This window comes from Podarcis gaigeae, assembly GCF_964106915.1.
Source record: "Podarcis gaigeae genome assembly, chromosome: 16".
NCBI lineage: Eukaryota > Metazoa > Chordata > Lepidosauria > Squamata > Lacertidae > Podarcis > Podarcis gaigeae.
In genome coordinates, this window is record NC_139693.1 from 6063289 (window position 1) to 6077883 (window position 14595).

General features: G+C 41.9%; 1 long non-coding RNA gene across 1 annotated transcript; it reads right to left on the reverse strand.

Moving 5' to 3' along the window:
• Positions 1–4820: 4820 nt before the first annotated feature.
• Positions 4821–6569, reverse strand: LOC310834406. The gene is made up of 2 exons (XR_014559244.1): positions 6474–6569; positions 4821–5565 (listed from the first exon to the last, which is right to left on the reverse strand). It is a non-coding gene; the product is annotated as an uncharacterized lncRNA (long non-coding RNA).
• Between the last annotated feature and the right edge of the window lie 8026 nt (positions 6570–14595).

Genomic DNA, 14595 nt, shown 5'->3' on the forward strand with positions numbered 1-14595 from the left:
GAGGAACAGCAACACCATCATGGCTACTGGACAATCCTCTCTTAAAGCCACCCAAGTTGGTGGCCATCACTGCCTTCTGTGCGAATGAATTCCATAGTTTAACTATGTGTGGTTTGAAGAAATGCTTGTATTGACCCTGAATCTTCCAATATTCAGCCTTATTAGATGTCCATAAGTAGTAGAATTACGAGAGAAGGAGAAAACGATTTTCCCTATTGGCTTTCTCCAATACATAAACGCGGGTGGCGCTGTGGGTTAAACCACAGAGCCTAGGGCTTGCCAATCAGAAGGTCGGTCGTTCGAATCCCCACAACGGGGTGAGCTCCTGTTGCTCGGTCCCTGCTCCTGCCAACCTAAAAGTTTGAAAGCACAAAGTACAAGTAGATAAATAGGTACCACTCTGGAGGGAAGGTAAACGGCATTTCCGTGCGCTGCTCTGGTTCGCCAGAAGTGGCTTAGTCATGCTGGCCACATGACCTGGAAGCTGTACGCCGGCTCCCTTGGCCAGTAAAGTGAGATGAGCGCCGCAACCCCAGAGTCGGTCATGACTGGACCTAATGGCCGGGGTACCTTTACCTTTACCTTTTTAATGCCATGTCACCTCTATCGCAGCTTTCCTCTACACTAAACTGTCCCAAATGTTGTGTATCTCTGAGAAGGAGGAGGGTGGGCATACAAGAAGAAAGGGTGTGTGTCTTTCATGTTCTGCTTATTTGCACCTTGCTGTCCTCTACTGAAAACAGAACTCTGTACCGGATGGACTTTGGTTAGATGAAGCCAAGCTTGATTTTAGTAATTGCTCTTCTACGGAAGTAGTGTCATCAGTAGTACCTCAAACCCTCTGGCTAAGATGCAGTGATGTGCTTGTGATGCAAGACCTCATAGTTATCACACCTAACACCCATGCTCAGAAGATGAGCTGGAAGTTATGTGTGAAATCTAGGAACTCATGACTTTATATGTGAAAAGAATTGGATTGTAACAATATGATGTAGACTTTCAGCAAGGGTTTTCATTGTTCTGGTTAAAACCTTGACTCCTGGAGCCTTAGCAGCATAGTAAACAAACAATTCTTTTTCTGACTACCTTTGAAATGTTTGGAATATGGAGAAGGCGTCCCCCATCCCCTGTTTGTCATGGTTAGGGGATCTGCGGTCCTCCAGGTGTTGCTGGACTCTAACTCCCATCATTACCAGCCGTTTTGCTTTTTCTGGGGGTTTATGTATATTTTCAGGGGTTTTCCCCAACCTGTGGAGCAGATTTGAGGATGGTGCGGGTCACACACAGGGGTGGTTAAGAGGAAAGTTTCATTGCCCAGGTGGAAGTCATTATACTTATGCAATTATTTAGTTGAATACTTCCATTTGCTCCTAACTAACTGAAAGCATGACCATTTGTGTGTAACCTCAAGGCTGGAAAACTGCAATGTGCTGTATGTGGTGCTGCCCTTTTGGCCTGGGTTGGAAACTTCAGCTGGTGCAGATTGTGCCAGCTGCATTGCTGATGGAGGCATCTGGCTCATGGAGGCATCTTGTAATACCATTGTTAAAGCTATTCACTGGCTGCCCATCTACCCCTGAGGCAGGTTCAGGGTCCTTGTGTTACTTTACAAAGCCCTGTACAGCTGAGGTCCAGAGACCACCTGGACCCTGGTGTCTCAGCTCAGTCACCAAGATCATCTGTAGGAAGAGCATTGTTGCTCTTTTCCTGAGTTGGCAAGACTTACTTGACAACAGGAAACCAAACCTTTGGTGTTATCTGCCCAGTTCAGCAGGAACCTTCTGTTTCAACTTTTAAACACCTCCTGAAGTCTTCTCTATTTTGTCAGGCTGAGGCTGGCAATTAGGAATACATATTTCCACAAGAGTTTGCTGATCTCTCAGCTTGACTTTCTATATGGTTTTTTTGTATAGTATTATGTACATTTGTGAACTGCTGTGATATGTTTTATAAATAGCGGTGCATATACATAATTTTATAAAAATATAAAGTTATTAATACGTGTTTTATCTTGGTTCAGAAGTGCTTGTCACAGTTGCTTCTCTACAAGGAGGAAAGTTGTGTGGCCTCCCTTTATTCCAATTCTCTCTCTCTCTCCCTCCTCCTCCTTTGTTGAGAAGTTTTGCCATAGCCACAGCATTTGAATGGAATTGGCTGGGGGCCGCTAGGGGCACCTTGAAAGATGGCGGATAATAACATCTATCCAGCCCGCATGAGGTAATTTGAGGCTGATTATGGGGAGTAAATCAGTCTCCCTCGTCTCTCCAGGGAATGGAAAGACACAGTTTTCACCCGTGGTTGCCATAAATCACCCCCGAGTTCGGAAGAAGGAGGGGGTGCGAGGCACTGGGGGTCTCGGCGGGTCTCGGCACTCCTCTGAAGTTGCTTCCAGGAGCGAAACTAGTTGTGTTACTTAAAAGGGAAAAAATGGAGAAAGCTATCACACATGCTTTGAGAGAGGCAGGAGGTTTTAGCTGCTAATAATTTGGCCACTGAAAGGAAGAAGATTGAGATGGAAGATTACATCAAAGTACTACAGACATGCTGGTATGTGGAAGGCAACGGAACGGAAAGAAGGGGGGAAATGACTTTTTATTTCTTGTTTCATGTGATTAACAAATAACCCTCCCCCTCAGAAGATTCGTCACAATAACTAATTGGCAAATGGGGTTAAAAATGAGCTGCGTAGGGAAAAATAATATGAATTTAAAGGTTTTATTCCGTGAAGGACTTGGAAAAACAAAGGCTCTCTTTGTGACGCAGCAAGAATTGAGATTTGATACAGAAGGACAGACATCTGTTGCAGGGAGTTTGGTCTTAGGGAGGGCGAGCCGAAGATTTGTTATCTGGATGGGATTGTGAACTGGAAGGGGCAGCCCTCCTGGAAAAGACTAATTTATGATGCAACAGGTCTGGAAAGTTAACGAGCGGGCTTTTAGGCTGTATTTCATTTGAATGGCAAGATGGTGATTGCCTGCTCAAGTGGAAACACCTGGACTATTGGATGAGAGTGATTCACGAGAGAGCAATACAGAATCCGCACAGAAATATAAATAACTGTTTTTTTAACCCACTTGCGGAGATAACTCAGAGGTGAATGAAAAGGAAAATGAGTAACAACAAGGACTGAGAAGAGGGACTGAAAATATCATTGTAAATATGAAAGCAGCAGAAATATTCGAGGATTGGACTCCTGCCGATCAAGAAGCATGGGTACCCACCACAAAAAATTACAATAGGGAAATAATTGGATTGTATGATGTGTATTGTTATAATTTGGATTAATTGGTTTGATATGTTTAATTTGGTAAATGGAAACTTAATAAAAAAATTAAAAAAAAATGAATGGAATTGGCTGATGAGTGCAAATAATTGTTTGGCCAAATTATGGGGGAATTTAGAAAAAATACCTCCCATTGTCTTTCCAAGTTGAAATATCAGAATATGAGTATGGGGGGGTGATTTTTTATTTTTAAGTTTTTGTTTTCTGTCTTTATTGGAGTTTTGCCCCAACTTACGCTGGAATGGCAGAGTTGCATCAGCAGGAACCTATGTACACAGAAGGGCACCAGAGCTGTGTTTTATTAATTGCCCAGACTGGAATGCAGCCATTTGGCTGGAGAATGTTTCTCCACCCATTCATAAACCAACCCTGACATCCAATTTCACAGTCACGGCAAGACCTTCGTATCGTATTCAACCAAGGCCACATTCAAACCATATTTTTCGAGTACTGTGATACATCTTTAGCAGTCATAGGTTCCCCCTAGAATTCTGGGAGCTGTCGTCTCTTAAGGGATCTGGGAGTTGTCATGGGACAGCCTATTCCACTCCAGGAGCTATAATTCCTTGAGTTCGCCAGGAAAATGGATGTTAAACTCCTCTGAGAATTGAAGTTCTGGGAGGGGAACAGAGGTCTGCTGACAACTCCCAGCACCCATAACAAGTGACAGCTCCCAGGTTTCTTTGAAGGAAGCAATGACTATCAAAATAGCACCAGAGTGTTTCAGACATATTGCATGAATATGGTCTAAGTTATTCCCCAAAGACACCCACTGAAATTTAACAAATGACAATATCTGTTTAGGGAAGTTTTTAATGTTTAATAGGTCATTGTATTTTAGTGTTCTGTTGGAAGCCGCCCAGAGTGGATGGGGAAACCCAACCAGATGGGCGGGGTATATATAATAAATTATGATGATGGTGATGATGATGATGATCTCTTTATCCAGGTGTTTGGCTGATTAACATTCTATGTCCTTTTAAATGTGTTTGTCAGAGGTGATTATCAGTTTCTTTTGCTTTTTTCTTTGTTTTACTGTGTATTTTGTGTTTCATTTTTGTGTTTTTATGTTGTGAATTGGGTGAACGGCAGTACACAGATTTATTAAATGATGATGATGATGATGAATAGGTGGTGGTTTCATGAGAAACAGACCAGATCAACAGTACAAGGAGCAATGTTGGTCATTTCCTGAGTTGGCAAAACTCAGTTGACAACAAAGAGGAGACCCACTGAAATTTAAAAAATGATAATATCTCTTTAACCAGATGTTTGGTTGATTAACATTCTACGGCCTTTTGAATCTCTCTCTCTCTCTCTCTGAGTGTCTCTCTCTGTGTGTATGTGTTATCACATTGTTTTACTCTTCTTTGTTTTATTATGTATTTTGTGTTTTCAGTTTGTGTTTTTATGTTGTGAAGTACCCTTTGATCTTTGAATGAAGGGCAGTATACAAATTTAATAAATGAGGGTGGTGGTGAATGGATGGATGGATTGTGATTACAAGGAAGACAGACCAGATCAACAGCACAAGGCATTACCATGAATTCAGATTTATTCATTTATATCCCAGACACCATGGAGAAAATGAAAGCACCATCTATTTCAAGAAAAAGACTCTTTCATCTGGATTTTTGAGACTGATTGAAGAGAAGAAGTCCAGTTTCCTGAAGGTTACGGGAATGGAGCTAGAAGCATCAACCTCAATGAGGTTAACTCAGGAAGGCAACAAGCAGGCATATTTTTTGACCTTGATTTCAGGTTTTGAGCTGGCAAACAGCAAGCTGGCATTCGCTTCTGGGTATTAGGATTGCTTTCAATCTTCAGATCCAGAGCCCAGGTAACAATTTCTAAAGTGCTCAGAACTTGTACTGCTGGCAAGTATAGCGAGACTGGTTGCAATAGCCACGGCTAGAGCAACAACATGGGGAGCAGCCACATCTGGAACAGCAGCTGCGCCTGTGGCAGCAGCAGGGAGAGCAACCACATCTGGAACAGGCTTGACGACTTTGGCAGCAGCAGGGGGAACGGCCACATCTGGAACAGCAGCTACGCCTGTGGCAGCAGCAGGGAGAGCAGTCACATCTGGAACAAACTTGACGGCTTTGGCAGCAGCAGGGAGAACAGCCACATCTAGAACAGCAGCTGCGCTTGTGACAGCAGCAGGGAGAGCAGCCACATCTGGAACAGACTTGATGGCTTTGGCAGCAGCAGGGAGAGCAGCCGCACTTGGAACAGCGGGAACTCTGACCTCCACAACAGGACATTTTGAGGGAGTGAAGCTGAAAGAAACAAATAAGGATTTATTGTAATCAAACCATGATATGTTCTCATGCATGCATTGTTCAGTATGTGTACAACCTGGAAGTCATGATTTACCTAGAGTGCTTCTCTGTTCGGGATCCTTTCATATGGTTCTCCCTTATTTTTATTATTTTATAATTGTTCATTCTATTATTAAATAATTTATAATTAAATTAATTATGTCCGTATAATATTTTAGCTTTTTCAACTGAAAGTAGAAATGGAACACATAATTCATCTTTACTGAACATTCCCAAAGTTTATCACTTGAGTTTTTAATATGCAATCAAAATCAATAGTTTGAATGTGATTCCCTCCCCACTCCCTCTGAATTTGAAACCTGAGCAACTTAACGCTTTCAATGTGTTCCATATTATTTAAGTAGCCTTCAGATATGGATAGTTGCTGTAAAATCCATTCAAATAATATTGCATACCAACCATCAGATGTTTTCAGGCATGAAATACCCTTTTCATCAGTTAACTAACTAACTAACTAACTAACTAACTAACTAACTAACTAAGCCACACCATTATATGTGAGCTCTGTAACTTTTTCTCATAAAATATAAGATTGTTTGCCAACTATCATCTATAGAAAACATCTGGCCTATCCAGTATTAGGTCAATATTCAGAAACTATCTGAATAGTCTCAGAAGAGTTAAATAGTTGCCATCAGAAATGTATGGTTCTCAATCACAGCAAAGAACATTCCCAGCTGAAGGAATAACCCATATTCTATCAGTAAAGTAGACAGCCCGATGGATCTGATCCTTCAACTATTTTTGGTAGATGCACCCAATAGCAAAAATTTCAGGACTGGGGTTCTGGAAGACATTATATGCTACCTAAATTACCAGTCTCCCAGCAATTGAATAGACCTTACCTTGTACAGCAGTCAGAACTTGTCAGGTCAATGGAGATTCAAGTCAACGAGTGAAGAGCTCAGAGACAGAGGATCCTTTTATAGAGCTCCAAGAGCACCATCAATGAATGGACTCATGCTTCATTGCTACTTAAAGCACATGTCTATGTGTTGCATCCACTATCTACCAATCACATATTCGTAGAGTTTATTCACATCTTCCACGATGACAGCATTTCCCCAAGGTCTGTAATTAGGCAGCATTTGAAGCTTATCACGCTATAATCCTCACATCGCACACACTCTATTGAGGTTACTTCAAAAGGGTGGTTTCTTGAATAGCAACACTGGCAAGAATGGAATGGACCTTCTCATTGGATCCATGTGGCTGAACATCCCCATGACACAACAGCGCAGGATTGCTCAGTAGTTTGTTATTCCATCTGAGTTTCATTGCTTGAGCTCGTAAATTCCTTTTAATCTAGGTGCTGTGATCTGCAATACGTGTTCAGGTTTGTAAGTCAAAAGGCGAAGGTGAGATCAACATCTCAAAGACATCAGGGTATTTTTTTCACTCCTCTTCTGTGCCCTCCTTCCTGATGGGATGCTTCCAAGGAAGCGGGAGCATTTGCCAGGTCCCCAGCTTGGTCCAGCCCACCAGACGGTTGCCAGGCAATTTCTGGTCCTTGGATCGGCATGTAACTGCGACTCGAGTTTCAGAAGCCTTCAGAAGCTGAGCACACAAGCCAGCAGAGTAAAAAAACTCTTCGCAACAGAAGGGCAGATAGAGGCTGTGTAAAGCATATTTACAAGCAGCTTATTCAGCATCAGGACAAAGGAAAAACATGTCTTCTCCCTTTCGTGTCCAAGAGCAAGCAGCAAAAGCAAAAGCTATACACAAACGCAAGTTCCCAGCAAGCTGTGCTGGAGTGTAAACAGGCATATGACACACAACAGCCTGTTCCTCTTAAGGTGGAACGGAATATCGTAACACCCCCCACCCCCAAATGATACCATAAAAATGTAAGAAGAATATACTGGATCAACTCAATGACTCATCTAGCCCACCATGCTATTCTCACAGTAGTCAATCAGATCTGCCCATGGGAAATGTGCAAGCAGGATTCAAGCACAATATTACCCTCCACTCCTGTGATTTCCAGCAGCAGAATTTTGTGTTTCTCGCTGTACCATCAGAGGGCCTGTGTCACGTTCTGCATCATACAAGAAAATGTCAGCTGCTACCAAAAGACTCATGTCCTCATCTGCTTTCAGAAATCTATGTGGCATTTTTAATCTCTTCCCTCTGGGTGAGAACGGAGAGCATGTAGATCCATCCAATAACACAAATTTCAGACCATTTAATGGAACAGAATTTTGTTTTTCCTGCTGTCTCATCTCTTCCCTCTGTATAAGAGCGAAGAGCATGTTCAATGTAGGTTTAAGAAGCGACTGTAGGGGATATGTTCCTGAACCTTTGGTTACGTGATGAACACATAGGATTGTAGACAACTACAAGTTATGTAGAGAGCAGAACTGTGGAAATTAAAGAATCTAAGTCCAGTGCTGAATCTAGTGCTGTCTAGGTGGCTCCTCTGAACAGGGTGCCAAGCCAAGAGAGTTGCAAAATAATAAATGAATGAATTGTTGTGAAAAGAAGAAATATTTAGAAGTGGGCGCCAGATTTTGTCCTTGCTCATGGTGCCACATAAAGCAACTACTCTATTCTGAACTTAAAAATGGAAAGTGTAATGCTGGTGGTCAACAAAATAGGTTTAAAGGCTGCCTCAAGGCAAATCTAAAAAAATGTAGTATAAACACCAACAACTGGGAAACACTGGCCTGCGAGTGCTCCAGTTGGAGAACAGCCTTTACCAAAGGTGTCACGGGCTTTGAAGACGCTCAAACTCAGGACGCAAGGGAGAAACGTGCTAAGAGGAAGGCACGCTTGGCAAATCCTCACCGTGATCAACTCCCACCACATGTCCCAACTGTGGAAGGATGTGTGGATCCAGAATTGGCCTCCACAGTAACTTACGGACTTATTGTTAAAACCGTGTTTGTGGAAGACAATCTTACTCAGCTATGAGTGATCACCAAAGAAGAAGAAGAAGAAGATATTAGCCATATCTACCCCTGCTAAATTAGTTACGTCTATCAACTTCAGTAGGTCTCCATGTGGATACAATATCCTCATTTGAATGAAGTATTTAAGAAAGATGGGATATGATGCTTTGGGGAACAAATATCATAACTCAAGAGAGACCTATTGGAATGTAATGTAAAAGTGCTGCCTAAAATGTATAAAATATTATTGGAATAGGAGACAAATGATAAGCAAGTAAAATCCTCAATGATACATTGGGCAATAGATATTGGTCATAATATAGACATGGAAACATGGGAATCATTGTGGAATATGGATAGAAAAGTTACAGCATGTTATGGTTTAAAGAGATAACTATATGATATATTGATGGTATCTAACACCGAGTAAAATGGCAAAAATGTATAAATCTAAATCAAATAAGTGCTGGAAATGTAGAGAGAAAGAATGCTCTTTTTATCATGTGGTGGTCTTGTAGTAAGGTTAATGAACTGAAAAAGATGTTTTAAATAACTGGAGAAATAACCGGAAATCAAGGTAACACACTTTTTATAAAAGAATAGAAATGGTTTATTGAATATTTACAGATAAATTGTAAACAGATAAGAACATTGGCAGGGTTATTGTTATAACCTGCAGTTTCATAAGAGTATATATTTAAAGTAGATGAATAAATGAACAAATTAATTTGGATATGCAGAAGATATTAAAAATATATTTTTAAAACTGCAGAAAGAGGGGGAAAGAAGTCAAGTCTTGAAATGTTAAAATGACTGTAAAATTATTGAAAAGTATAAACCTGAAAATCAATTTTTTTTAAAAAAAATACATTAAATCATTGAATAAAAAAAAACTTATAGTGATTTTATCACACTCATTTTTTCCTTGTTTTTTTAAGCCAGTGCATAGAGGGCTATGTTCTAATTGTTGTTAGTCACCTTGGGATCTTAGTGTGAAGGGAAGGAAATAAATTGTACTACTACTACTATTACTACCAATGTATGAGCCTGAAAAAGCCAGATCAACAAAAGATCAAAGTAATTTTGGAGTTCTGAATTAGTGGGCAGGATCCAATGTTACTCCCACTTTGAGCAGACATACTGAAATTAATCAATATTGCTAAATTAAGTCAATTCATTTCAATGGGTTTACTTTGAGTGGGCCTTTGTCAGCAGCAATCCACTGGGTTATAGTCTGTGTAAGTCCTACTCAGAGTATTCCTGTTGAAATTAATAGAAATGAATAACTTAGGCCGATTAAAGTCAATGGGTCTAACCTGAAAAAGACTACTTTTGGACAGCCAATGTCTGTCACCCAAATGTTTTGCAATGCACCCTGCTTGGTGTCTACTGAAACTTTCCCTTCCTTCCACCCAGTTGCATCTGTTTCTCCCTGACCACTTCATAAAAATGTATATGACCAACTCTTTGATTACGTGGTGGTGAACACATAACCCAGGCACTACCACAGACTTGAATGGCCAATGCTTTAGTTATTTGAGCAACACATCTAAGAACCTATTCCAGAGTTATATTGCCAGCCCATAAACCAAATTCCACTGAAGGATTATGAGGTGAACACACTGGTTACATGGCCAATACTTGATTCTCAGCATACAGTACGGTTGAATGACAAATACCTGGGGTATGTTGGTCAGCTAGAGCACGATAATGAGTCATGGCCGTAAATGGGATCATGGAGTGCTGTAGAACAGATTCTTCCCTGGAAAGCTCAAAACTGAAGCTTATAGCTACTGAGGAAGATGGTAAGAAAGGGTGGTGAGGACAAGAAGGCCTGGGATGAAGGAGAAATAGAAGGCTTTTGTTAAAAAACCAGAAGCTTTTTTACTGGGTATAGTATGTAAAGAGATACCGAGACACAAGATAAAAAATTGTTCTTATATGCAACAACTGTGGCAAGAATTTTGTTAGCCCCAAAATGGAAAGTACCAACAAAAGAAGAGTGGCAGTTGAAATTGATGGACTTTGTAGAATTGGCAAAACTGATGGGAAGAATCCAGAACCAGTAAGATTAAACATTCCAAAAAGACTGGAATAAATTGATATTATATTTGAAAGACAACTGTAAGCAGTTAACATCACTAGCAGGGTTATCTGAAGATTTGTAAGATGAAATTGTTACTTATTCAGGTGGAGTAATTTAATGATATAACAAGAATATGAGAGGAAGTGAAATGCAAGGATGCAAAATATAATTTTGTAAACCATTAGGTGGGAGGGAGGGAGGTTGGCAGGCTGAGTTGAGCCAAAGAGTTATAAGAAGAGGATATAATGTTACGTAATGTGATTATATGTAAAACTAATAATATATTTTAAAAAAGTAATAGAAGGCAGGTGTGGTGGAACAGTCTCTGTTGGCAAGCCAAGGGACAGTTGGTGGTGGAACCCACTCAGTAAGCTGCAAAGGTGGCTGGAGAGACTATATACTGAAGCCTCTGCTGTAACAGCAAACTGGTGCTTTAAAACAAGGTTTCAGAATAGCAAGGAGGGAGTTGGGCAAAGCTCCATTGTACATGATTTTTGGTTAACCTATATTTTTCTCGTCTCTGTTATTTTTTCTTGTATTTTTTTTAACTGTCCCTTTCCAACCCTGTTCCAAAATCACCGAATAATTTCCTATCTCATTACCCAATAGCTCATGGGTAGGCAAACCTAGCCCCGGGGCCCGGATCCGGCCCAATCGCCTTCTAAATCCAACCCACGGATGGTCCAGGAATCCGCATGTTTTTACATGAGCAGAATGTGTGCTTTTATTGAAAATGAATGTCTGGGTTATTTGTGGGGCATAGGAATTCGTTCATTTCCCCCCTTCAAAATATAGTCCACCCCCCCATGAGGTCTGAGGGACAGTGGACTGGACCCCTGCTGGAATAGTTTGCTGACCCCGGCAATAGCCCCCAAAACTGTGGATTGAGCTGTTGTGCAACCAGATTTCATTTTTGCTCCCCTATCCAACCCTGATGTCAGGCAAATCCAGCACTACAAATCTTCCAATGGAGGCTGTGTGATGATACCTTTACACACCCACACATGGATGTATATTTTATGTTGAAAAGACCTTAAAAGGTAAAGGGACCCCTGACCATTAGGTCCAGTCGTGACTGACTCTGGGGTTGCGGCACTCATCTTGCTTTATTGGCCGAGGGAGCCGGCGTACAGCTTCCAGGTCATTTGGCCAGCATGACTAAGCTGCTTCTGGTGAACCAGAGCAGCGCACGGAAATGCCGTTTACCTTCCCGCCAGAGCGGTACCTATTTATCTACTCGCACTTTGATGTGCTTTCAAACTGCTAGGTTGGCAGGAGCAGGGACTGAGCAACAGGAGCTCACCTTGTCGTGGGGATTCGAACCGCCAACCTTCTGATCAGCAAGTCCTAGGCTCTGTGGTTTAACCCACAGCGCCACCCACGTCCCTGAAAAGACCTTAGGGGTGTATTAATATCTAGAATATTTACCATACACTGGGGAAACCTGTATTCAAAGATCACCTTGATTTCTCTACCACAGATAAAATGAGGAATCCTGTACACTATCATGAGATAGTTAGATGAATAGCAGGATAAAATAAAGTAATAATCATCAAACTTAGAGGCACATTGAGTATGCAGGGTTGGACCTTCCTGCATCTGGACTCCTGCTAAATGCATGATCTGCTAGCAACCACGAGGGAATGTTGCATTGAATGTAGAAAACTCTCAGATCAGGAAGATGGCTTTAAAATCAGAAGATAAGAAGAGCTGGCTGGGTTAGGCCAACACAAGACACTGCCAGGAATTCAGAATTTTATTAGTGGACATAAGGAAGAGCTAAAGAGAGAAAATATACCCAATACACCGAAAGGAAAATATAGAACACCATATATAATTCATGAACATATCAAGGCACTTTTAGGGGTTTTCAACATGTTCTGAAGAGAAGAATCTTAAATTTCACGAAGGAGGCAGGGACAAAGGTTGAGGCATCTCACTCAATGGGAAGGTAACCAGCATGTCTTTAAGTATTGTATTTATGATGACGTTCATCCCTATATTCTGAGTGTTGAGCTAGCAACCAGAATGCTGGGTTTTCCTGCCCAGATCTGGACTGACATGCAGTTGTTGTTGTTGTTGTTGTTGTTGTTGTTGTTGTTGTTGTTGTTGTTGTTGTTGTTGTTGTTTAAACCCAGGGCCCTGTTAGCAGTTTCTAAAGAGTTCAGCACTTGTACTGGTAAGTAGAGCAGCAGGTCTGGCCGCAGCAGCAGGGGACACAGCAACTCTGGTTGCAACAGCAGCAGGGGGAACAGCCACACTGATTGCAACAGCAGCAGGGGCTGCGACGACAACGGGAACAGCAGCACGGAGAGCAGCAGGACTGGTTGCAGCAGCGGGGGCAGCAGCAGCGGGACTGGGAACCGCAACAGCAGGGGGAGCAGCCACACCTGGAGCAGCAGGTCAATTTGCGACAACAGCAGGGAGAGCACCCACATCGAGAACAGCAAGACTGGGAGCAGCAGCATGGAGAGCAGCCACACTTGGAACAGCAGGAGGACTTTTGACAACAGCAGGGGGAGCAGCCACACTTGGAACAGCAGGAGGACTTTTGACAACAGCAGGGGGAGCAGCAACACTTGGAACAGCTATGACTCTGTGAACAGCAGCAGCAAGGGGAGCAGCCACACTTGGAACAGCATTGAGACTTGTGGCAGCAGCAGGGGGAACAGCCACACTTGGAACAGCTCTGACTCTGTGAACAGCAGCAGCAAGGGCAGCAGCCACACTTGGAACAGCATTGAGACTTGTGGCAGCAGCAGGGGGAACAGCCACACTTGGAACAGCTCTGGCCCTGTGAACAGCAGCAAGGGGAGCAGCCACACTTGGAACAGCATTGAGACTTGTTTTGACAACAGGCCATTTTGATGGAGTGGAGCTGGAAAAAAGTGAAGAGTTGGTTTCAGTAATCAAACCATGCCGTACTCACATCCATACATGCATCGAGAAACACACAATACAATCTTCTCTTCTTGTTATGCCTTCAGTATATTAAAAATTCCTGGCAGTTATCAGTTACAAGAACCATGCTTGACAACCCCATGGTAATTTCAGCCGTGGCCTGAGAGACCAACACACATCAACATGGTAAGCCAGAACTAAATAGATTATAGAAACTTGAAGTTTATTAGTCTGGGATGCCAGCTAGAGATATCCAGCATTAAGTGCCCATTCAGCCAAAAAAGCTAAATGACATAATATCTGAAGAACAATTCACAATAAGGAACGGAATTCTGAAAAGGGATTTCTTTGCAAATTCATTCCTTCTACTGCAAAAAAAAAAAAAAAATGTCTTTAAGGAATGAAGTGGAATAAAGTAGTAAAGAAGAAAAGCTGATGGATCTTGTCCTGCAGGTAGTTCCCGTAAATCTACTCAATAACTCTAATTATGGCTATGATTTCTGTAAGAAGTTTAATGCTATCCAAATAACCAGCAATTAAATTCAAACTTACCTTGTACAGCAGTCGGAACTTGGAAGCACAATGGAGATTCAAGTGAATGAGTGAAGAGCTTGGGGAAGGAGGATCTTTTTATACAGGACTAAGCACCCAGCCCCTAGGAAATGAGGCACCGCCAATGAATGGAGACGTTCTTCATTGCTCCTCAAAGCACATGTCTATGTGCTGCGCTTTCCATCTCCCAATCCCATGTTCGTTGTGTTGGTTCACATCTTTCACCTCAAGAGACTTTCCCCAAGGTCTATAATTAGAGGCATTTGAGGCTCATCACATTGTAAACCTCATGTCAAGCACACACCAGAGGGCACCTGAGAAGGACGGCTTCATGAATTCAAATGCACGAAAGAAGGGAATGGACTTTTTCATTGGACCCATGCGGCTGAACGTCACCATTGTGACTCAACAGCGCATGATTGCTCGCTAGTTGGTTACACCATCTGAGCTCTCTTGCTAGAGGTCATTCCTTTTAATCTAAGTGTTCCAATTAGCAACGTCTGTACATTTTTATAAGTCAATAGGAAAAGATGAGAT